The sequence below is a fragment of the Chinchilla lanigera genome, unplaced genomic scaffold (assembly GCF_000276665.1).
Source record: "Chinchilla lanigera isolate Chin_1 unplaced genomic scaffold, ChiLan1.0 scaffold00043, whole genome shotgun sequence".
In the NCBI taxonomy this organism is placed as follows: Eukaryota; Metazoa; Chordata; class Mammalia; order Rodentia; family Chinchillidae; genus Chinchilla; species Chinchilla lanigera.
In genome coordinates, this window is record NW_004955444.1 from 3,414,440 (window position 1) to 3,440,094 (window position 25,655).

The 25,655-nt window shown below is 36.4% G+C and overlaps 3 long non-coding RNA genes across 5 annotated transcripts in view; 1 reads left to right on the top strand and 2 right to left on the bottom strand.

Moving 5' to 3' along the window:
• Positions 1–289: 289 nt before the first annotated feature.
• The window catches only part of LOC106149381, a 55,948-nt gene continuing 30,582 nt past the window's right edge, over positions 290–25,655 (bottom strand). Inside the window, exon 2 of the long non-coding RNA XR_001235533.1 lies at positions 290–1,243. This is a non-coding gene — a long non-coding RNA (uncharacterized LOC106149381). The remainder of the gene's footprint in view (positions 1,244–25,655) is intronic.
• On the top strand, positions 9,483–10,686 carry LOC102015250. The gene is made up of 2 exons (XR_262235.2): positions 9,483–10,088; positions 10,397–10,686. It is a non-coding gene; the product is annotated as an uncharacterized LOC102015250 (long non-coding RNA).
• On the bottom strand, positions 10,354–21,731 carry LOC102014716. 3 transcript variants are annotated; one of them, XR_001235532.1, is made up of 5 exons: positions 21,642–21,711; positions 19,043–19,068; positions 17,803–17,879; positions 17,587–17,667; positions 10,354–10,793 (listed from the first exon to the last, which is right to left on the bottom strand). It is a non-coding gene; the product is annotated as an uncharacterized LOC102014716 (long non-coding RNA). The 3 variants fall into 3 exon arrangements; XR_262231.2 differs by lacking the exon at positions 19,043–19,068 and having other exon boundaries at positions 21,642–21,731; XR_001235531.1 differs by lacking the exons at positions 10,354–10,793; positions 19,043–19,068 and adding an exon at positions 15,046–15,273 and having other exon boundaries at positions 21,642–21,731.

Consider the following 25,655-nt stretch of genomic DNA (forward strand, 5'->3'; position numbering starts at 1 on the left):
TTCTCATTTTGGGATAGGTGATGCTATGAATTTAAATTTAACCAGGAAAAACTTTGCAGAAAGAAAAAAGGCTAACATACTCGTTGACAGAAAGTAATAGAGTATAGCAAAAATCCTATACTGAGGGAAGAATCTTATAATTAATTTAATTTTTCTAGTAGCAATCAAACTTCATAGCAAAGTAGGACAAAATCTAGATTTACTAATTCAGTTTTCATACAAACACACACCTAAATCAAATCATCTCTTTATAAAAATAAAATGGGTAGAAAAGATATAGTATATAACATACACAACTAAGAAATGGACTTTATTTTATGCTCTCCAGTGACATTCCCCAGTAGAAACAACTGCAATAAATTTTGAAGTTGTACCTGGTTTTATGTTTTAGAACATATATCCAATATTTGTATTTTTAATTGACATGAAATGATTTCAAAATGCTTTAAATGTTCTATGCTTTGCTTGTTAACTTAACATATTGGTCTTTTAATCAAATATATTTTGATATGCACAGTTCTGGCTTATAAAATTGCCTATATGTAATAATCTATAATTAGATATGTTAATAGATAGTCTCCCATTTCTTTTCCACTAGATTTGAATTATTACATTTTGGACAATTCTATTATAAATGTTTTGGGATGTAAATGATAAAATTCTTTGTAACATTTCTTTATGGCCCATGGTGTATACCTACTTCTAACAGTAGATAATAAATTGTTTTCTAGAGTACTTTAACAATACACCAGTTTTTTGCTTATTTTTCAATATCTCACTTTTCTCTTGAGATCACATGGTCCAGTTTTATGTATTAGGTTACCTGTCTATATCTATAAATTATTAAAAAAGTGATGACTACCCTTAACAATGCAGTAGAGGATCACACATTTATTTATCTCTATCTTCATTCCTTCACAAGGTTATATCATGTTGTCTAGTGGTTTTGAGGATAATTAATAGTCTAATGATGCTCAATTTATATCTCAATTTCAGACTTCCACATCCAGTCCATTCTTGGTAGACAATTCCCTAGCAGAATCTCAACATGAATATCTGATAGCCACGCCGAACTCAACTTGTCCAAAGCCAGGTTCCAGAATTTTTCTTCCCAAATCTTCTCCTCCAGGTCTTGGCCATCATACGCAATGATAGCTTCATCCTTCTCCTCTTGTTTCCTGCCATCTGGGATGGTCCTTGTTCTTTTGTATTCTACCTTGAATTGATCATCAAGTCCTGTTGCCTGTATTGTAAAGACACAATACATTTAATACACGCTTCTCTGCTTGACCCTCCACACTCTGAGCATGGAAATGCAATACATTTGACTGCGTCCTCAGGCTTACCCCAGTGTCTTCCATGTAAGAATCAGCAGCAGCAAGTATTTCTGGATACAGCAATAAACATATATCTTAATGAAACTTATAGTTTTACCATATATTATAAACCATCTTTGAGTTTAAAAATATAGTAAATAAAAATGATCTATTTAAAAATTTTAAGTTAAATTGAAATTGAATTTCTGAAGCCATTTCTTCCCATTTTGAAAAGAATTTTATTACTTTGTATTTAGAGCACATAATGCTATGTGCGGCAGGTAGAGTTGGTGTGTGTACGCAACGCACCCTCATTCTGTTTCTTCCCTTCCCTCCACTCCCACACCCTTTCGTTTCTTGCTGTCCTTCCCATCTGAGAAAGATTTATCTCTCTACATCCTAATATCTGTCTTTTATTTTTCTCTTTACTTATAATTTGGGTTTATTATATAAGAAAAACCATATGATATTTAACTGTATGCTTCCGATTTATTTCACTTAGCATTATGCTCCTCAAGTTCATCCATTTCCTACAAATGAGTCAAGTGTATCTGTCTTTTTTTTTTTTTTTTGGTTTTTCTCCGGTACCGGGAACCGAACTCACGACCTTGCGCTTGCCAGGCAGGCACTTTGCCGCTGAGCTAAATCCCCAGCCCCGTGTATCTGTCTTTTTGGCGGAATAATACTCCACTGTGTGTGAGTGCAGTTCATCTGCTGAGGGACGTATAAGCTGTTTCCAAGATTTATCTATTATGAATCGTGCTGCTGTAGACACGGTATGTATGCATTTCCTATGAAGCGTATTTTTCAGCAATACCATTTACTCTGAAAAGTATCAGGAGGTTTGATATTTTTAAATCATTCATACATTGTTGCTAAAATGGAGAGACCGTAACCTGCCCATTTGATTATAATGTTTTGCATTCTAAACTGTATATTTAACTATATAGACATTGAAATTTTTTCAAAATCCTAGTTGACAGTATTAAGTGATAGCAAATGTGTCTGTGATCTTCTAGACAAAGGAAATCTCTCATGATATAAATAAGGCTTGCACTGCAGTTTCTTTGCTTTCTGAAAAATAATGCTTATCCAAAAGTATTGTACTTTAACTTTACATGATACAAATTTAACCATACCAGCAGGTTTTCTCTAGCTAGCATTATTGCCAATGGAGGGGGGGAATTTATATATATATTTCAAGCCTTTGCCTGCATCAAGTAAATTCAGAACAGATTACAAGGAAGTAGAAACAAGGTGAATTTATTTGAAAATGAAATAACCTAAATTACCTGCTGTGAAACAATCATTAGAGAATGGTAAACTCTATTCTTTGGTTCAGTTTTGCTCAGAGTATCTAACTCATTATAAAGTTTTTCTTTAATTTAATAGCATTTAGTAGTCCCCATCATCTCTTGCCTTTAAAAATAAGTGAACCACAAACTTTTGATTATGATCTCATAGCCATCAAAAATATGGAAAATATAATCTCAATTTAAAATTAACTCTTTCTCTTTAGGTTGAAAAAAATGCTTTGAATTGCATACCTTCTCTTAACCACAGGTGATATTTCATAAGTTTAAAGTACATTTTTTAAAAGGGTACTTTCAAATAATTTTCTATGCCTTCATTCAGCAGGTAACCCAAACCTTCATAATCCCCAAATGCTGCACTTCAAAGTTATGCTAGGAAAAAAATATTGAAAAGAGCAGCCTCTCTTTCCAGTTGATTTAAAACATCACTAGCTTATTTTCAGTACACATATGGAGTTACTTTTAAAAAGAAATCTTGGAATATTGCCAGACTACATCCAGGAAAGGTTTTCCTCCAGAGAGAGCTAAAATTCATTATCTGAGCTTTGGGACAACCATGTTTCTTCAAAATTTGGACACATCTTTGTTCCTCCACGATTAGTGATAGGAGTTTTACTTAAAATAAGGCACTACGCAGTGTGTAATAGAGTCTGAAGAAACAAAATGATTGTATTGTTTTGAACTGAAATTGATTGGCAATCATTTAAGTATTGGCTTGCATGATAGTTTCAGAATGCACAATGGAGAATTATTTTATACTGAAGTGACCAAAACACATAACTCATTAGATGTTTGTAAGTAATGTTAGATTAAAGTTAAATTTTGAACGTTTGTACTTATTAAATGGTTGGACTCTCTCACTTCATTTTCTCTGAATATTCTTTTTCCAGGAGAAAAATTACTTCGTATCTGAGGGCAATATACTCATTTTATTATTGTTATTAGTAACCATTTCAAAGATTTATACCTATTTTTGATGTATAAAATGAGCCTAACAAAGGTAGCAACAGAATTACAAATTAAGGGAAGAATATCAATATCAACACATTAATTTTAGTAATAATCAATAATATTCCATTGTAAAACATCACAGAGTGGCAATTATTTTCTAGATTACTTATATGTTTTTCCAAGGGATAGAACAGTTTTTTTCAATATTGAAAATGAAACCCTCATAATTGAAAATGAAGACCCTATGAATATAAAACAAAATTAATATATATTAATATAAAATGAGTTTATAGACTACGCTTTCTCTGAGAAACACAATGCTAAAATGTGCAGTGTGTTTGTAAAATTGAATAGGCTCCAAGAACATCATTTTAAAAATATCAATTTTATACATAACAATATTTTGTTGTTGTGGAATACAGAAGCTAAAGGTCTTTATGATCCTTGTTTTTCATTAGTCAGAAAAATATGTAAAACAAAGTGCTTAAAATAAGGAAGAGGAGGTCTGACAGGTCGGAGACAATTTTACACCCCATAGAAGCAGTGCCTATCATGGGAGTTTCTGACCATTTTGATTTTGTCCACAAAGAAGGCCTGGACTCTCCGTGTTGCCTGATTTGATAAAATCAGGAATTATGAACATAAGGATACATTATTTCAAATGAAACTGAAGCGTTAGCTTTCCTTTTAAAAAGGAATGGTAGAGCTGGGCAGGATTACCTCTGTAAAATGAATTAACGCACTGTGAACTGCAATATATCAGCGATAAGTCTAGCATGCTTCAGAACTGCAGCTATTGGAGAAATGAGTCGGAATCACTTGAGCATCACAAATCCTAGCCCATATTTTTATTCCCAGCCTTACCTTTGTGGTGCTTCCAAGTACGAAGCTCCAGTTGATTTCAAAGGCAGTGGATGAGATAAAGAGGAGTAAGGATTGTTCTACCTCAGCAATTTATGATCCCTCTAAGGCCACTGATTTTGAAAGAATATGGAGACCCTCACATCTTAGCAGAATAGATCCAGCTACTCTTTTCTGCCGGGTTCCCAGGAGGTAGCACAAGCATTTATCCAGTTTACCATAGCAAATGATTCTCCATGTCCAGAAAATTACAACAGTCTTCCTCTCTTCACTCTAAGGAGTCATAAAAGCTGAATTAAACATAACTGTCTAAAGAGTTATTTTCAGCAATGTTAGTATTTTAGCAGGGGAAATCAAGGGAACAATGTGATTTGAATACATTTATAATGTTAAACAAAATAGTATTTGGTAATATTGAAATGCCATCTTAAACTTATTAATTTTATATTTATTTTTAAAAATATTTAAATGTTGTGTTTGCTTCAGCAGCACATATACTAACATATTTTAATATTCAATTTTAAAGCTGTGCCATTTAAAAACTATGTTAAAGGTATAGTGTAAGCCTATGTGCTATATTACTTAAACGTGTGTGATTCTCAGAACTGTCAGTTTTCTAAACAATATTTTTCTATGTCCTTTCTTCATAATACATTTTTCCTTTGAAGAATTCACTTCCGTGGAAATTGAGTATGGATTTACATTCATTTGTAATTCTCCAGTGATTATAATACACTAGCAATATATTTGGTATCTGAAATATCTTAAACTAACCAATATAACTGTGCTAAGATTTGTCAAATGAATAAATTGATATAGTTTTATCAACCATATCAAATTGAACTATCACTTCCTTTAAAATCAGTGATGGGAAAGTTATTAAAAGGAATAAGTTGAATTAGCAAATTGTGGATGTATGTAAAAATACTTAACATTTATTGAAAGATAGCATTATTAAGTGACTATACTGTTATTGCACATATCATTTCATTTACTTATTGCAACAACTTTGTGGGATGTGTTGGTTTTGGGGATATTCTGCAAGGTGAAACAATACAATGCAGGACACAGAGTTTGTAAGATTATTTATGAGTCACCCAAAGAGCTATATACAAAAGAGTGCAGGAAATCTGTCCACACACCAAAACCAAGAAACTAGCGGAGGGTCTGGATCCCACAGAGATGTCCTGCATGAGTCCAGCTGAAGGCCTAGAGCCCATAACAATGCCCCCCATGAGTCCAACTGGAGGCCCAGAGCCCATAACAGTATCTCATGAAAGCCTGTTTCACATGTCTGTGCTGCAAAGGCCCAAACGTCAGTGGTGGAATCTAGGAAGTCTGTGCTAGCAGGCTGAGGGATCTGCACTGGAGCTGGGAAGCAACGCTCAGAAGAACCAGAGCTCCCCCGAAATGTACCACAGCCATGCTCAGCAACAGTAAGGTGCTGAGCTCCACCAATGACCAAGATGGCCGAGTTCCCATCAGGGAAGCCAATGCAGCAAGCTTCTCTAGGAGACTGACAGTGCACCATCTTCCCCTCTGGAGCCAGGAAGCAATGCTCAAAGTGAGGACCAAAGCTCCCTCAAAGTGAACCAAAACCATTCTCAGTGCCAACAAGGTCCTGAGCTCCTCATAGGATGAAAACAGGCGAGTTCATCAGAAAAGCCAGCATGAGGAGCTCCTCCAAAACAACCAACTGCTCCTTACAGCTTCCACCAGCTCCCAACAACCTCTTTAATTCCCTAAAGCCTTTCTTCTTTTCCAGGTCTGCTTCTTATGCTGCTGGCAACAACCCTCAGCTGGGCCTCCGACACCCAGCACCACACTTACTCAGTTCAGCTGGGGGTTATAAGTTGACTGCTAGTTGTCAATCCACAACATGAGATAAGCATCATTCTTGCCCTAATTTACAGGTACTGAAAGAGAGAGTTAGAGCTTAGTAAATTTCTGAAGATGCACAGTTGCAGTTGGACACAGACAGACCTATCAAAATTAAAAGTTTTATACTATTGAGTGTGTTTTATAAAATATTTTTGAGTGAGAAAGTAGTTAAGTTATGACTGCTAGGTAAAGAGGGTACAGCTATTCAATAAGTGTTCATTTAATTCTATTATAAATGTATCTTATGCTGAAATTTTTGAGTTCTTATTTTACATCATCCAGGTACTGAATGCTGACAAAGATAACCAAGCCACGATTACAATCCTAGGAGAGATAATCCTCTAGAGCACAGAGGGGCAAGCATTCTATAAAGGGCGTAATGGTATATTTTCAGCTTTGTGGACCATACAGTATCTGAAAAGGAAATGTTTTGCTTTTTAGCAATACATTTGCCAGAGAATATAAAAAAAGGAATGAGCACAGCTTTACTCCAATAAATATTTATTTACGGATTTGAGAATTTGTATTTCATATTTCCAGGTATCAGGAAATATCAGTCCTTCTCTGATTTTTTTAGCAAGTTAAAAATGTCAAAATCCTTGGCTCCCAGGAATAGCAAGACAGGCATCAGGCCTCCGTATCAGGTTTGGCAATGTCTGCCCTAGAATTGCTGTTGCTGAGCACACAGATTTAGCCAGTTCAAATTTAAGTGTATTCTGAGCATTAACTATAGAAATATATTGAAGAATTTGTGTAACAATGTTAACGTTTCATTTAAATTTTCCTATTTTCTTTATTTTGAAATAATTAGCTTTTGATACATTGGCTTAAATATTGTATCAAAATTAGGTTCAGTGTTTTTCAATTTTAGTCTTAGCATCTGTCTTAGAACATTTAAAATTACCACGTAGATGTATATGTCTACAGATACATGCAAAGTATATCGACACTCTGAAATGTTTTTAAAAGGTGACAACAGCTGGAGACAAAAAGGCATCTAGTATTTATTCGCAACACTCTTGATTTATTAAAAGATTAAGTAGAATAAAAAATGTCATGAGATTAACATTTTTAAATGTTGATCAAGGTTTAAAAGAGAACTAATACATTTAAGACAGATATATAGCTGATCAGAATATGTCTGGGAAATTAGAAATTTTTGACTCTTGGTAGAAAATAAAATATAGTAGGAAAATTGTCAAAAGTGATGTTTTACAGGTCAGCTAAGGTCAGAACACGAGGGACTGGGCCGGCCATTCTGAGCATGTTAAACTTTATCCAAAAGATGAAGTCACTGACACGTTTGTCCGAGGCAATGATGATTGCTGTAAAATCTTCAGGACACGTGACAGGTGAAATGAGCGGTGGAAACGAGGAATCAGAGGTGTGTCTGAGTCTCTAGCCTGTGTCGTGGGCCAGTGGAGTGCCACTTCTGATCTGTGTTGTTTTGCAGATTCCAGCCTCGCACTGAGAAGCAAGGCAGTCCTTCAGATGCCCAGCATGCTAACGACCACGGTGAACCCCTCTGCCCCCGACCCTGTGAGCCTATCTAGTATGTATGCGTATATTTCTGTATACTATCCCCATTTACCTTAAGAATGAATATTTTCTGTACCGAAAATGAGTGTCTGCTTTGATGTGAAGGCATTTATGACTATTAGACATTCACATGTTATGATTAAAATTGAAATTATGAACCATTTATTATTCTTCCATGAACAAGGCTGCCACCATATTTATTCTGAGGGATTCTAACTAGCTAGAAAATAGAATTTTTTCCAGTGACTACTCTACTTTGTGAATTAAATAAATCTGTGATGATTAGGTGCTTCTAAGGGTACTATTTTCTATTTATGGAATGGTTAACACATATGAAACTGTATCTCATTATGGTAGGCAAGTCAGAGATCTCAGAACTGTGAATCCAGTAAACATCTCTTATGGCATGTCATACAAAGTAATCAGCCACCACTAGAAGATTTCACAGTGTGTTAACTATTTTATTCTCATATTATAATTTTGTTTTATTTTTTCCATAAAATTTTTAAAAATGATGTTTCTTAGCTGGGTGTGTTGGCACATACCTATAATACCAACACCTTGGGAGGCTGATGCAGGAGGATTACAATTTTGAGCTCAGTTTGGCCAACTTAGTGGCCAAAATTAAACCACTCTGCCAAATTAAAAAAAAAAAATCGAGTTAAGAATGTAGCTCAGTGTGAGAGCCCTGAGTTCAAAGTCCGGCTCCCCCAGAAAATGTTTCGCTCTCTCTGTTAGTGACCTGATCACATCTATATACTACAAAGTAAAGAAAACCAGTCATTTGCTCACATACTGACTATAAATACTTTACCCCTGTTGCTCAACTGCTTCCTTCCTATTTTTCCTGCAAACGCTTGCCTACTTTCTAGCTGTTCTCAGTGCCTTAGTTACCTCCATTTCGGGTCTGATGCATGGGGTTATCATCTGTTTAAGGCATAGTTCTCTGTGACAGGATGTGCAGAACTCTGCTCGACAGCCCTTCACGGCAGGCACACACACGCGGGGGTTGGATAGGAAAGGAAGGAGATCCACCTTCTGAGCTGGCTGAATACACTTCAAAGATTGCAGTTTGTTCTGTTTTCTGTTCTGTGACATGTAAATAAGATTTTCTTTGATGAAATAATTCCTTTTCAGGGAAAGAAATTGCTCTAAGGAAGGAACAACTGGGATGAGGGAAAGAAGAAAAACGGAAGAAGGAAAGCAAAATATATATACATATATATGTATATAGAAGAATAGCTGGGATGACTGTACTGATGATGTCTGCTGGTGTATTGAAAGGAACAGTTAATGCTCAAAATTTTTTGTATTTTGACCAATTTTGCATGCTTATATCTGATAATCTGAGCAACTGAGTCAAAGACAACAATATACAACGCAACAACCATTGGTGAACTCCCACCATCTTGTCTAGTGAAACTCTGTATTGCCTCTAATGTTTTATTTAATAATTATTTTTAATTCTTTTTAATGGTTTGAGCAATCTTCCATTCTCACATCTGGTAATCTGAGCAACATAGTTGAAGATAACAATGTGTAATATCACAACCACTATTAATTCCTATCATTTTGTTCTACAACCCTGTATCACTTTTAATGTTCTGGCTTTATTTTGTTTATGTCTTTGATGTTGGTATGTTGCTATTGTTCTTTTTTTTTATTACTTTCTTTAAATAAAAAAATTTAAAATGATTCCATTTCCTAGAAACGTGGCCAAGTCCTCGTATTTGTCTGACTTCAAAATGTTTACCCACCTCATTTTCCTTGCTTTCCCTATCTCCTACAATAAAATTATAATAGATGGCAAGCAGTAGACTTGAAGGGCATCATTTACTAAGGTTTGTTCACGGGTTTTGTCAATCTGGGACTGCGGGACAGCTAAGGGAAGAAGACAGCTACAGTGGACAGTAAGAGCGGCGCAGACGCACTGCTGGACAGAAGTGAATACTGAGGCTAGTCCCACTCCCAACTTGAAAGGACTCGGCACTCCCATATTCTTTGCCTTAAGGCCTTGGGGACTGACAGGACCATCCCGAGAAGCAGGAGCCTTAGAATACACAGAGAGACGCGTGACATCACAGTGCGGGTCGGCTCACCCGGCTGCGGAGGACACAGCCCCGCGGTATCCGGACTCTGGGAGCCGAGAGAGTCAGCGCTGTAACGCACTGTGAACCCCCAGCACCGAGGACCGGGAGCTACGTCCGAAGGCAAAGAAAGATGGAAGGTGAGCTAGAGGAAAGTAAAGCCGAATTCACCCTTCCTCACCGAGTTCAAAGGTTTGAAAAGTGTCCGCCCCAAATCGTAAGAAAGGAGCTAATTTTCTCAGCACACAGCTGCGTGCAAACTCACACCACAGTTGGGTATCCGAAGTGGTTCCGTTCTTCAAGAAACCCACAGCCCAAGGGCAGAGCAAAGCAGAGGCGCAGAAGGGGACAGCATGGACTGCTCTAACCTTTTTTGCTTATTTTCTACAAAATGTGCAGTCCAAATTATCACAGAAACCAAATGTTTACTGTATTTGTTATGGTTTAGTTCAAAAATGGCCTTCAAAGCCTCATGCGCTTGGAAGGTGACTGAACTCGGGGTGACGGGTGACCTGGCGCTAAGAGATGGGGTCCCATCGAAGGGGCATCATGGAGGAGCGACCCTGACAGGCGGAGCTCTCTTCTCGGACCCTCCAGGCTGGGCTTCCCGGCGGCCACTCGCGGGCAGCTTTCCCCTGGGCCCGCCCTTCCGCTACGCAAGCTTGATCCACAGCAGCCAACCGTGCAAGGACTGAAGTTCCCAAAACGTGAGCAAAAATAAACCTGCTCTCTTTGAAATTGTTGGTGTCAGGAATTTTATCCTAGCAATGATCAAAACAATATTCCACTTCATTTCATGGTAGCTGTTCTCGCCGGAATGATATCTTTCCTCCTCTCCAAACTAGCTGTGTAAAAGAAAAAAGTGAGGTCAGTTTTCCACAGAAGTGTGAGAAAGGAAAAAAAAAAAAAAAAAAAAACCACAAATTTTAAGGCATTTCAAACATAGCTGAAAAATACTCACTAGTTAACCCATTTCTTGAAATGGATGTTCGACGTTAAACCCTAGTAGAGTAAGATTTTCTTAAAAAGCAATTGTAACAGCAGTTATAACAATGGCATATCTTGGCAGGAGCCCGTAGGTGAGCAAACTGCTCAGCTCACCTAAGAGAAGAGGAAGGTGTGAGGCTCCCGACCCCGCTTCAGGGACTGGCCCCTGTGACCGGAAGCTCCCCACTGGGCCCCCACGTGTCAAAGGCTCCAACAGCCTCGAATAGAATCCAGGCCAGGGATTTAGCCTTTACCATTAGAGCTCTTGGGGAGAGGGACCTTAAACATCCAAAGTGTAGTTTGGTGAGCAGTTTTTTTTTTGTTTTTTTTTTTTCTTTTTTTTTTTGGTTTTTCTCCGGTACCGGGAACCGAACTCACGACCTTGCGCTTGCCAGGCAGGCCCTTAGCTGCTGAGCTAAATCCCCAGCCCCCAAGGTGAGCAGTTTTTGTCTAGTAGATTATTTTTAAAAATTTTGGTCTTTTTTTTTCCAATTAAAAATATATACACCCTACATACCAGAAGTGTGTTGCTGAAGATACTCTATGTCACACTAGTAGCAGGCAATTTTTTAAAAACTGGACTGTCACGGGAGTATAAATGATGTGTTTGGAAGTACTGACATATTATCAAAGTTACTGTCCTTTAATTTAATTAATCAAATATAGATGGAGACTCAGTATGTACCATGAGTAACTCTACTTGCAAGATACCAAGTGGTAGGGGAAAAAAGTGAGGTCAGTTTTGCACAGAAAAGTGGTGGTGGGGAAAAATGACAGAGTGATCTGCCCTTAAGGAATTAATATTCCCGTGAAGAACCAAGACACTTTTGGAGAAAATGTTAGGATAAGGACACTGGAGAGCATACTTGCACATTTTATGAGAAAATTTTCTATTAATGTCATTTTGAGTGTTCTTGGGATGTCAGAAATAATGACTTTTAAGTGTGAATCAACTTTTTATCAAGGCTGTGAAAGAAAGACCTTGAATATAAGTATCTATGCCTATGTGTACTTAGCCTACTCAAAGTGAAATCACTGGGAAATTTTAAGAGTAATTTAAAGTACCCGAGAATCGGCTCTTCATACGCACGGTATTACAAGTTGATATACTGCTGTGCTGGCCGACACTTCAGTAATAGAATTTCTTTGACTTTTCTTTGAGAAAAAGAAACCTTTTTTTTTTTTCTAGACACTTCATGTAGCACGTTAATTCAGCATTAATTATAGAACATGTCAAACTATATTTCAGTCAAAGCTCCATGTAAGTCTCTGGAGCTTTCTTAATGACAGTAATTATAGGTCATAAAAAGAGTCGTCTAAAATTAACATTTCTCTCATGTCTTGATAGGAAAATGTAAATGGCTGCGCAGTACAGATGTTTTGATTAGTAAAATTTACACTTCCCTTTTGTTTCAATGCTTGTCAAACTTTAGAGTATTAAATGTAAGGTGCAGAATGTCTCATCTCCTAGGGTAGATAAAGGTGTATCAAAAGTGGGTTAGAAGTTCTGAAAATTCTTTACCATTTTGTTTTGCTCTGCAATGAAATAAAAATAAACCAGCAGTTTCTTTCTTAATAAATACAAGAATTATGTGAAAGGATAAATGTTAGACATTTTTAGCATTGTAAAAAATTCCACAAAAATGTTTAAAAAATGATGTTTGATGTGAGTTTATGAAAATGATTTATTAGAATGTAGAAAAACACTATGCCACCTCATGCCTTGATCTAAATCTCCTGACAAACCATGTTTTACCGTATACAATCAGAAAAAGCACATAAAACCTGCTCTATTCTGCACTGTCAAAATTTACTTACTAGAAAATGAGAATGGAAACATTCTGGTTAAAACAATGTTAATATCATCAAACATCCAGGGAAATATAACAAATTAAAAGAGAATCACTTCAAAGAATAAAAGGCCTACACCTTAAGTAATAATAAATCTAATACTTGACATTCATCTCCCTGGAAAATAAAATTAGATAAACTTTTGCAAGGGCATTGAGAACAGCCAATCCACTTTATTAATAATTTCCTGTTTTCATATTGGAAGCTCATATTATCTGGCCCCAGCCACAGTAGACCTCCACAGATATTTAATAAAGCTGCCGCCGGTAATCCTCTCTGATTACCTATAACCTTCCAGCTATAGCACACCCTGTGCTGAGGATCCACAGAAGGACAGCACACTGTCACCTGCTATGATGTTTGACAGCTTATTCTGCTACATCAAGCCGGTACAAAATTACTTTTTCCAAATCCATCCTAGTTAATAACCAAAAGCAATAATGGTATTCAGCATGCGTAATACTCGGAGAAGCAAAATGAAGCAACAGAGGGGGAAAAAAAAAGATTAAATAGTGACTGTTATGGAAGGCAGATCAAAAACGGAGTCTTGTAACACACAACAATGTTTCAATTATAACGCCATGCTAAGATGTCACGTATCACTACAAAACCCAGGCTGCAGGGCCCAGAAACTTGGACGCGATTTCCTGTTGTATTTACAGTTGATGCCTAATTGTTCTGGCTCATACAGGGCAACATTTGATCGTATTTTTCTGAATCATTCTTCGACATTCTCTTGGGGTACTAGCGATGATTTACCTTTAGTAGAAGTGTCCAGTTAATGGAAATACATAGTCTTGGGCTCATCTTATATTTTGCAAGAGTAATAAGGTACTTGCGTATGAAAGATCACACTAAACTTCATCCAAATTTACAAGTACATCCAATTTAATAGACTTTTTCAAAAGATGAAACACCAAATTAAAAGTGATTCACACTTAAAAGTCATTCACACTTAAAAGTCTTTACTATGATCTACAAGGAAATGTATTATTGGACACCTTCCCTCCCAGCTTTCCCTCGTCCCTATGCTGGGTGTCCTCACCCTGTGCTGCTCACTACGGTTTGGATACTGCCTTCTTTCTTGCTTCCTGGGCTTTCTCATTGGCTGTCACCTACTCCTGGGAAATGTCCACACTCTTCTCATTTGATTTGCTACTACTGATCTTCAGGATTCAGTTTACCTTTTCCGTGGGGAGATTTTTTCTCTAAGCACCCAGTCAAGTGCTCTTCTCTCCAATATCTGCTTGCATAGAATTCTGAGCTTTCACTTCACTGCAGTAGCAAGACCCTAGAGAAATATTTGTGCCTATCGAAGATGCTATGATCGATGAAGGCAGGGAGAAGTGTTGGTTTTTTCTGTGTCCGAATTTCCTGCTCCATTGCTTAGCACCCAGTAGCTTTTCAATAAAGATATTTTTAACAGTTTTGCTGAATATAAACATTTTCTTTCAGCGAACAGGTTAATGGTTGGATAGCTCTAAAACAAGCTAGTTATTGTGCAAGAATGCTTTTTTATCACATCTCCTTCAGGTATGTAAGTGATTAATTAAGCAAATCTTCTCATGAGAAACCATTAGAAATCAGAAGAAACAGACAAAAGAAATGGGCAGAAAACTAAGCCAGGAGGTAATTTCAGGCAAATCTCTCTTTCAGAAGCTCTCTTTAGCCTGAGCTTGAAAAGATCTATGAAGTGCAAAGCTTGCATATGTACTGTTCTTGAGGTAAGCAAGCTCGAGTTGAGTGCTGTAAACCCAGGAACTTCCAACTCTCTGTGAATAGAAGGCAAGGAACTCCCTTAGAAGATGAGCAGTTCCTCCAAGAAGAGAACACTGGAGGCTACGAGCCAGAGAAATGGCAAAAGACAAACAAGGCAGAGCATCATCTGCAGCTGCCATTGTAGATCAATGGTTAGGGTACTCGTAGGCACTGTTTTCTTAAAGATAAGTGAGGTGCTATTACCCTGGTGAATAAGTTAGCCACACACAAGTTCTAAAGAAGATATTTCTGGCAGGGAAAACAAAAACTGTGATGGACCTGCTCCAGAAAGAAGACTGGTGTCTTTAAGTAACAGACAGAGGCTGACTCAGTTGCTGCTCCGTGGACAAGGAGGGAGTGGAGAGAAAATCTACGAAGGCATACAGAGCTTCTCTTTACAGGCATTGAAACCAATCATACCCTGCGCTCGGTCTCTCCCCTTTGCATGTGCTTTGTCTATAGAAACTAGAGATTCTGCTCCCACAAATGTCGCTTTTATCATTTTCCATCATTCCATTCATTTCCTTTATTTGGAAAGTGTTTTAGTCACAAAGGTTGGAATGTTCTAACAAACAATGCCAAGGTTTCGGTGTTTAACACAATAAAGTCTGCTTCTCTTATAGAAACTCAACGTATTTGTCTTTGCGTAAGTGTTGAGGGCCTTTCTTCTTTGTGGGGACTCATGGATTTGACTCAGATCAAATTGTGGCTCTGACACCACTTAGGGACCTAAGAATAAAATGAATGAAAAGTATGTGAATTGACTGAACTGTAGAAAAGTGGAAATTCTTACAGTGAAATAAATGAGATACAGAAGGTTAAATATTACACGGTTTCTCTTACATGAGAAACCCAAAGTATAAACAATTTAATAGAGAAAAATGAAAGAACCATGATGGAAAGTAGCGAAACGGACTTTGTGAAGATGGAAGGAGATCTAGGGATGAGTGAGCTGGGATGGAGGGGAGGGGAAAGAAAAGTAACCAGGATCAGAATGTGGTACATAAGTGTCATAGGGCCCATGACAAATGTATCGATTACGTACCATAAAACTTTACTAATAAAGATTTTAAAAATCCTGTTCACAAGGAAGGAAGACAGGCAGGCAGGAAGGAGGGAAGGAAGGAAAGAAGGCAGGAAGGAAGCAAGGAAGGAGGGAAGGAAGTAAGGAAGGAAGGAATTTGAAACATAGAATTATAGTATTCAAAACTGAACATCTTAAAAACTATGACGATAATTGTGTAAACTTGGCAGAAAACAAAGAACTATACTTTTAATTTTCTGTGCCCCTCATACCAACCATGTGAGAGGGCACCACGCATTGTCAGTACTTATATTTTCTGCTAAAGAAACTTATGGTTAGAAAAGTTAAGCAATTTACCTCTGTTTAGACAGATATTAATTTGTTGAAGTCTGATTTTGAGATGGCCTGAATCAAGGACCTCTGATACTCTAAGTAAAGTGTTGTTTTATTTGTCAATTAATTTTTAGTATAGATCATATATCAGTGGAAAACACATAATACTCCTAATAATAGAACTACTTTAGTATGTAACTTCACTTTAAAGATTTTGAAAGTGTATTTGAATAGAATGGCTACTTAAACACGGTTATTTAACTTTGAATTTAGCAATTCATAAAATTTCAATATTTCAACATTAATTTTAAATTCTCAATATTTAGTAACTCAAACACCTCAGGCATCAGTTTCTATTACTATAAAGTCATTATGAAACATATGAACAAAGCAGTACCTAAATCTAAGACTTCTGGGTTTTTTTTCCCCCTTTTGTTGGTATGTGCGTGTTTGGGAGGGGGGACTGAGGGTTGAACCTGGTGCCTCCCACAGGCAAGGCAAGCACTCCTACCATTGAACTCCGTTTTCTCCAAGACGTATTTTCCTAAGAAATTTCATGAAATGAATAGGTACATCATAGTTCATTTCAACTTTTTCTAAATAAACGCATGTTTTTCTTTTGTGATTTCCCCATAGAAATACTAGTATTTCTGGCAAAATGTAAATGTAAAGATACATATTATCCCCAGAAAAATTATACTTTTCTCACCTTACGATGAAAATTTAGCTAACATATTTGAACAGTTAGATGTACTGCTTTGTTTAGTGCTACGGCAAGGAAAATGGAAAGCCTAAAATGTCTTTTCTACCAAATGTCTTTCAGAAAGAACATTTAGGTAGGTAAGATATTTTGATACAATTTCCATTATATTAAATTGACATGAAAATTTCTATTAAATGTACCACTCTCAGAAAGTATTATGCTCATTGTTTTGTAATATTTTTACTCAAGAGAACACATTCCTTTTGTAAAAGCAAAGACTTTCCTACTGAACTTACAGTGATATCTGAAGAACATGATTACAGTTCTATCACATATGTTAATTTTTTCTTTTAAGATGCATATAGTTGTAATAGCTCTTGTTAATATATGCTTTCTCCATAACGCATTTACGCAATTGGCTAGTAGTTTTTTCTTAGGCTTCGAATTTGTGATTTTAGAAAAGCAAATATTACAATTAGGAATGTAGGAGTAATCCCTCATCAAATTAGAATCAGCTGGCAAATTTGGACCTTAGCTAATTAACTGTGCTCTTAAGAATTTTGCTGAGAAATGAACTCAATTTAAAATTAAATTAATTAAATTAAGTATCTTCTCAAATCTGATCGCTTCAAAGCCATTAATTTAGTTGAACTGGTTCAATCCAGCCGAGTCTGGTTTTCTGACCTGATGGACTTTAGCTCCAAGCAGTGATGCGGTTAATGCAGACTGCAAGTGTTATGTACAAAAGCGCCAGATACCATTCCCTTGGCCTAATGGGGTTGCACGTAGTGCTGCTGCAGCTCAAGCATACACAAGAGTGAAAATCAAGGGGGCCATTTTGGGTAGGAACCCTGCTATTAAACTGACTTAGAGAAAAAATCTTCCCTTTCTCAGACTGAGAATTGTTCCCTTATAAGTCTTGACTTATTCTCGTAGCAGTATTACTCTGCTGTGTAGAATAGTGATCATCTTCGATCTGTACCTTTCTGTTTAGTCTCACAGTTCTCTGAACACACAATTTCTAATCTGGTGCTGGTCCTCCATATACATTTTAGTTTCGTCACTGTCAAAGAAAAAAGGAAAAGAAAAAGAAATGAAAAGAAAAGGGTCAGTGGAGGAGAAGTAAGATGTCAATTCCAGTTCTTTTCAGACACGCTTTTTGCTGTTATTTGAAGGATTTTATACTGAAGAAATTTACCGTATAACCTGTAGACAATCACGATTAATGATGTCTTCTCAAAGATTTATAAAACTGGATTTTGAGTGTTCTCCCCACTGGAATAGATGAATAATGCATGTGATAAACAGCTCAGTGTAGTTATTCTGTAATACAAACCTATCTGAAAACATTGTTTTACATATACAAACATCCAGCGTTGCCAAATAAAATCCAAATAAGTCAAAAATTTAAAACTACAAATAAAAACATTTGCATACAATGATAATGAAATATTTTTAATGTAAAATTTTGAAGGATTTAGATGACCCTAGTATAATAGTAGAAATTGTAAGTATTTATGTATAAGTAACTTCTGCATAAACAAATAACTTCAGGTAATAATAGTGGAAGAATGGTTAATTTGTTTACCCTTTGTACTGGCTTTTAAACACTGTTTTCCCAAAATATACTCTATTTATGTCAGGTATTCAGGTGTACTTTATAGCTATTTACAATGCTCTGATTAGTTCATAAAATTATATGTTCATTTAATTATACGATTGCTTTTCTGTGACATGAGTATCAATATTTAGAGAAGTATGTGCAGTTACATGAAGGACAAAACCGAAGAAAATTGGAACTATCATAGGATTTCCAGATATACACTGGGATGGAGTGGGATGGGATGGAGTGGATGGGATGGAATGGAATGGAATGAAATGGGATGAAATAGCTGGTGAAGAGAAAAGGAACTGTATTTATTTCCATTTTGTGGAAAGCCCTGCAGTGGCTGAGTGTAGATTTGAATAACATGTCCATAGGTACAATTGACAGGTCTCAACAATCTGCTATAGCCACCTACAAAACACGTAGGCCAGGGTTAGTTCACTGATGTTCTACTTTATCACATTTTCCATTCATCTTTTTATCTATGTTGCATATTATGTATAATGTTTCCTATTATGTACAATGCTCAATAATACTTTATAGGTTTTATATAACTTAATATGTTTGAGGCATGATCACAAAATCTGTAAGACAGGCCTAGGCAAAGGAAATGCTCTTGAAGACACCTATTTCATATACGCTGAGTAGCATGTTGTCAGGCAGTAGTAAGCAGAGAGTAACTGGCCCCATGGAACCAGTGGGAGCACGTTCTCCCCACAGCCCACAATTGAGTTTGACATAGAGGTGTGTGTCTGTAATCTCAGCACTGGGGAGACTGAGGAAGGAGGACTGTAAATCCAAGCTCAACTTGGGAAAGTTAGTGAGACCGTACCTCCGAATAAACCTTGTTCTAAAAAGCTGTAGATGTGATTCATGCAAAGGCCACAGGTTCAAGCACCAGTACCGGAAAACAAAAACAAAAACAAAACTACAGTGTGTGGATCACTTTGACTGTGTTATTTTATCAACTTTAATAATATCGTAAAAATTATGAGCATCATGTACACTTTTTCTTATTGAATTTTGGTGCTCCAACTAATATTATTAGTTAAAAGACACAGTTTCTTAGGCAACAAAAGTAATGCTTCATTTTCATGCTCATTTTGTCACTGACTGATATTAATTGCTTAAACATAATTAGGAGAACAATTAAAATTATGCAAAATTTCATACCTACATATGTAATATTACATTCACACATGCAATAATGCCATTTAAACACCCTGTACGGACTTGATGATACCAGATTTTTTAAATGAATTATATGGAAAATATTACAACTTAAAAATATCCTAAGTTTCTGATTACAGTGAATTTTAAGGTAGAATAAGAGAGACAAATAAAACATTTTCTAACATGCTTTTCAGCATGATTTCTCTTAAATTTTTGAAATAGATGCTGAGCTATCGTACTCATGTATATTTCATTTCTAAGTCTCAAAAGGGGGAAACTACAGAGTTGCAATATTTGGCTCATCACATGTTTTAGCATGCCGTGTCTATGTCTACTTGTAAAGGAGCGTGATTCTCCAAAATGTTTACTGCAGATATCGCTTTTCACATTCAATTTACCAAACTCAGGTTCCTCTAACATCAGCAGAAAACTAGCACACAGCGAAGGAACTGTGAGTGTCTTAGAATGTATTCTCCATTGCCCATTTCACACCAAATACGCAAAACAAAACAAACAAAATCATATGAACCAAACTTAAGAACCCATAATTTAGAGTCTGCTACCACAAGATGAGTTTATAGTTGCAAAATTAAGCCTGAGTACAGTTTCCACTGTCCATGGAGGACCCTTTCTGAGAAAATGGCCAGGCTCTGAGCAACAGCTTCTCTATAAATACTGAAATGGCTAAAAAACCCTCATGAGGGCCTCTTTGATTCCCCAGTTGTTAGCACCAAATTTTCACTTCAAAAGGTGTAGAAAAACATCTTTGAGTTTTTCACTTTAATAGAAAAATGAATCAAAAATTCCAAATAAGTATACCCATTTTAAACCCACTTTATCTTTCATATCGTGGTCTTAGGCCTTAAAAAAAGTCATCAGGATTTTGCCTCAGTGAAACATAATTGTACAGAAAATTCTTCCAGTGATTGTAATGAACCATATCAGTTTTTTTCTCCAAATTTCATTCTTACCATTAGAGTACAAAAACCTTGATCACAATGTATGTGGTGCTATTCTCACCTAAGCATTTCATAAACAAAAGTATCACCTGAGGAAAACAGATCATAATTTTCATTCTCTCAAGCTTCTTGTGCTTTGTTATGACTAAAATCTGTCAATACAAAATGGTTGGATCACATCCTGAGAGCACAAGTAGGTTAATGAGTTTGAAGTTGAGGATGTTGACACGAAGGTAAAAAATCCAGGGACAAACTATTAGACTCTAATTTTCTGAATTCCAAGATACACAGTTCATTTAAATTCTTAAGGGAAAACAAAAAAATGAAAAGTGCAACAGTAGTAAATATATATGACAAAAAGCCTCCAAAATATTAAAATCTGGGAAAAAGTGCATTTTGAACTGGGGAACTATGGCATGTCTATTTATGCAGGTCTTGTGATTTAGGCACACATGATATAAAATACTGTAGATTCTCACAGGTGAGTAAATGCCCCTTCGTTCTGGCGTGTGCTGCATATGTGGTGACTTTCTGTGAGTGTGCTGAAGTTGAACCCAGAGGTGTAAGCGCTAACTGGGCTGCCCCTGCTGAGTGAGGGTCCCGAGACAGTTTGCTTTTCTCCTCTCAGCTCCCGTCTCCAGTCTCCACTGACTGGGCTTCAAATCTCAGCTTTATTTTCAGATCATTAAAAGAATAGAGGTGAGAGGATTTGTGGCTGGATTTGCTTTTTTGAGGAAGTGAATTGATCTAATTTTTTGAGTCATTTGCCAGGCAAAGTCCTATTTCTGGCAATAAGTAAGCTCATAGTCAAGACACCCGGAGGGAGGTGAGGGGCTTGGCGGAGGCTGTCAGAAAACTGGAGCACAGGAGAGGGTATAACACAGAAGAGCGTGGCAAGAGGAGAGTCACACCACCCAGTACTCTAGGCTTACATCCGGAAGGACGGGTGAGCCGTTAGGAGCAGGGGCGAAGTCACCCCTTGTTAACTGCTACTCGTAAAAGAACGAAAGTGTGATGCTGAGGTAATGATCCTGATTGCCTGCAAGCAACTTAAAATGCATTTTTTCTCTGGTTATTAATGAAAATATAATGTTATGAACCTAATGATGAAATTTTCTATTGTACCTCCTAGAATGTACAAAAGTTACGTGTACAACTTGTTATATGATTTCAAACAAGTAAAGCAAAGAACCCAAGATCGTTGCTTTTAGGAGAGTGAGCGTAACATAGTCCTAGTGCCAGGCTTTGATTTTTAACCTCTGTAATATAGAATAGCTCCAAAATTTATAAACTGTGAACCTGCAGTGAGTTAACGAAGTCTCAGCTTCTCATCTGTAAGCAGAGAGTCGACCTACGCAGTAATGCTGTCGTGTAAACGATGCAATGAAGTTCAGTTAGCGCTCAGCTCACCCAGTGTCCGCGCGGTAGGAGCTAGGAGCGCTACCGGCGTTCCGGGACTCAGACCGGAACCCGAAAAACCTTCGGCACTCCTGAAAGGCCTCACCAGTCAGGTAATTTGTTCACAGATAACAACTTTCTCTCAAAACTATTTTATTTTCTGGCAAAAGTGCAGTAACTGGTGAATCCTATAATCACTCGTGACCCTCTAGCTTGTTTTGAGCCAACTATTTAGTGAGAACATTTAAAAAACTATGATAATTTATTTTAAAACATATATTTAAAAGTAATAGAAATCTGAGAAAGTAATGTTTGAGAACAATAGTTCAGAAGGAAGAAAACTACAGAGACTTGAGCCCATATCTAGCACTAGAAAATGCTCTCCAGAAAAGCACAAAGATAAAAACTGATGAAGAGGAAATTCATCAGTGAAAACTGAATCAGAACAAACAGCTATTAGACTGAGCACACAAAAACAATTTGTTATTACTGCATTTCATGTAAAACAAAAGATTAGTAGGGAGAATATCTATATACTACATATATTTATATATTGCATATCTCCCTACTAAACTCATGTATATACACACACAAGCATACACACACACACACACACACACACACACACACAGAGGGTCAAGTCCCTGGAAATAACTAAGTGTCTGAGATGAAAAATGCAAAATAAAATTTAATTGTAGGTGAGATGTTACAAAAGAAATATTTAATGACTTTGAACTTTAAGCAATGAAAACTACCTAAAATGAAATGCCAAGAGTAAAAGAATGGTAAATATAGGGCAGGTAGGTAGATAATTAAAACAAACTAGTACAAGTGAGCTGATTTACACAAAGGACTGACTCTGAGTGCATTTTAGGCATTCTGAAAAGAATGAAGGGGGAGGGCAGAAAAGTATTAAAATAAATAAATTTAAACATCTTTCAAATTTGATGAATTCTATAAACTCAAATATGAAACAAGACAGGTGAAGTCTAAGATAAAAAATTTTTACGTAAAAAAGATGGTATCACATTTTGTTTGTTGAAAACAATGTAAGCAAAAAGATAGTGAAGCAACCTCTTTAACATCTTTTAAGGATAAATGAAGTCCTTCAGGCAGAAGGAAAATTACAGCAAATGGAGATAAGGAATGAGGTGTACTTGAGTGATAGTTATGTAGGTAGAAATATGTGGTTGTATTCTTAATGTTTAAATGTCTGTATAATTAAATGCTGAAAGAAGAATAACAATTTTTCAGGTGATATATAAAACAATGTATGAAAAATATATAATAATAACATAAATTTGAATAGGAGAAATTAAGCAAAGTAATTATAAAGCTCTTATATGTGAACTGGTATTGTGACTTAAAGGTAGATTATGACAAATAGAGGAAACCACTAGAATAATTTCTACAAACAATGGAAACGAATGAAGATTACAAAAACAAGCCTTAAACATGTTGAACCAAATAAGAACAAACAAAATTTTAAACCAACAGGTAAAAAAAATGGAAGAAAGTAGTAACACGATAAATTTAAGCGTAGTTACATGAATAATCAAGATATATACATATGTTTAAATAAGTCAGTGAAAAGGCAGAGATAGACAGATTTGGAGAAATGTAAGGTCCTGTGGTGGTGGAACTACAGGGCACCTTGTAACACGCAGCTGAACTGAATCAGTGTGGCCCTGGGTGTGGAGGGCCCTCCTGAGGACAGTTGCCAACAGCATCAAAGGAGCACCGGAGGGGAGGACGGCGCCCAGCTGATTCTCCTGGAGAAGTTTGTCATGAAGAGCTCACCTGGGTCCTCGCTGTGGCTGCAGATGGCTGCATGCTTTCCTGCCAAGATCTGGCTTACTTTGAGCATCGCTTCCTGGCTCCAGTGCAGGTCCCTCGCCTGCTGCCTCAGATCCTTCAGCCTGCTGGTGCAGACTTTCTAGCTTCCACCACTGACCTTTGGGCCTTCCCCGGGTAGAGCCTTCGAACAGACTTGAATGAGATATTGTTGTGGGCTCTAGGGCTCCCGCTGGACTCCTTGGGGCATTGCTATGGGCTCCAGGTCTTCAGCTGGGCTCGTGCAGGGCACTGCCGTGAGATCCAGGTCTATGGCTGGATTCTTTGGGTCTCTAGTGTGTGCACAGATCTCTCATACCCTTTTGCATTTGAGTCTTTGAGTGAATATTATAAAATAATACAGCTAGGCATGGTGGCGCACGCCTGTAATCCTAGCACTTGGGAGGCTGAGGCAGGAGGATCGTTGTGAGTTCGAGGCCAGCCTGGGCTACAAAGTGAGCTCAAGGCCAGCCTGAACTGCATAGCGAGACACTGTATCAAAAAGACCAAAAAAAAAAAAAAATAATAATCCTATAAATTATATGTCCTGTAGTAAATCAGTTTCCTTGTAAGCCCTGAATATTTAAATATATAGATAAAGAATAGTAAAGATGTACCATACCTAGCACTGATTTTAGAAAAAATATATGAAGCTCTGGTTATACAAATGTAGATTATTACAATAAAGAATATTGCAGAAGTAAAGGCAGTTTATAGGGGTTAAATGGTCAGTTGATAAGGATGTAAGAACTCCAAGTATTTATACAACTGATTTCATATCTGCACAATAAATGAAGAAATTTAACTCAAGTTTTAAAAATTTAGGAAAGCTGATTTTTATAAACATGAGACAAATGTGTGTGTCAAACTCAAGTTCCATGTAGCTACCTCAGTAAAAAAAGGACAAAGAGCATCTTTACAGACAGCAAAGCGCATGAGAACTACATCTTTCAAAATAGAGAAAAACTGAGAGCTTTTTTCTCTAAGTAGCTAAAACACATGAGAATGCTACTGAATGAAATAATGTAAGGCAGAATCAGGTGTAGCCAGAAATATGCCATACACTTAAAACCATAATTAAAAGAAAAATTGACATTAATGACCTAAACTAGAAATAATCTAAACAAATAAATAATACAGATAATGATTAAATTTTAATAGAAAACAAAAATTTAAATATCTCAAGAAATTAAAAAAGTTAACTATGTTTGGAAAATTAATAAATATTGAATATAGACAAAGGAGACACTACAGCAAATAACTGGATTCTTGAATGGAAAAATAAAAAAATCAGGGAAACAAAGCGAGTTATAAAATTAAAACTAATGGAAAGTTTCCAAAATTAAGTAAAATTGAAATAACTGGCCAATAACAAAATATTCTAGTCTTTACTAAGATAAAGACAAAAAGCAATTTTGAAAAAATAGCAAACAACTTTGTAAGAGAATATATATATATATATATATATATATATATTCTTTATTCCTTTGCATAATAACACCTTATGTCAGAAAATAATGAAATGGCACAATTTAATACAAAAAAATTAAAATACGAACTTAAGATTTATTCCTGGATAAATATTTTTTCAAATGTAAATGGAACAGACTTAATAATAAAAAAAATGTTTAGGTAAATTATTGATGTGAGGCTTTCTTGAGGTCTAATCTACTAGAGAATAGGTTTTAAATACTCAAAATTATTAAACAGACATCAAAATGCGTCGTGATGTGGGCAATAAATATCTAATTACTTATACCATTAAGATTAAATCAAGGTTGAAGGTGAAACTTTTGTTTGGCATAGTTATATGCTCTGATAGCATAAATTTAGAATGTGTATTAAAAAAGTAAAAGAAAGTAGACAACAAATGAGAATAATATATTTAATAATTGTAATTGTTAGATTGCTGTTGTTGAAAAATAGGAAAATGAGGTATTTCAATTGTACTGTTACATCTATCTGTAAAATCAAGGTTCATAGTGTAGAAGAAAAGATACACTGACATGGGGCTGGGGATTTAGCTCAGCGGCAAAAGCGCCTGCCTGGCAAGCACAAGGTCGTGAGTTCGGTTCCCGGTAC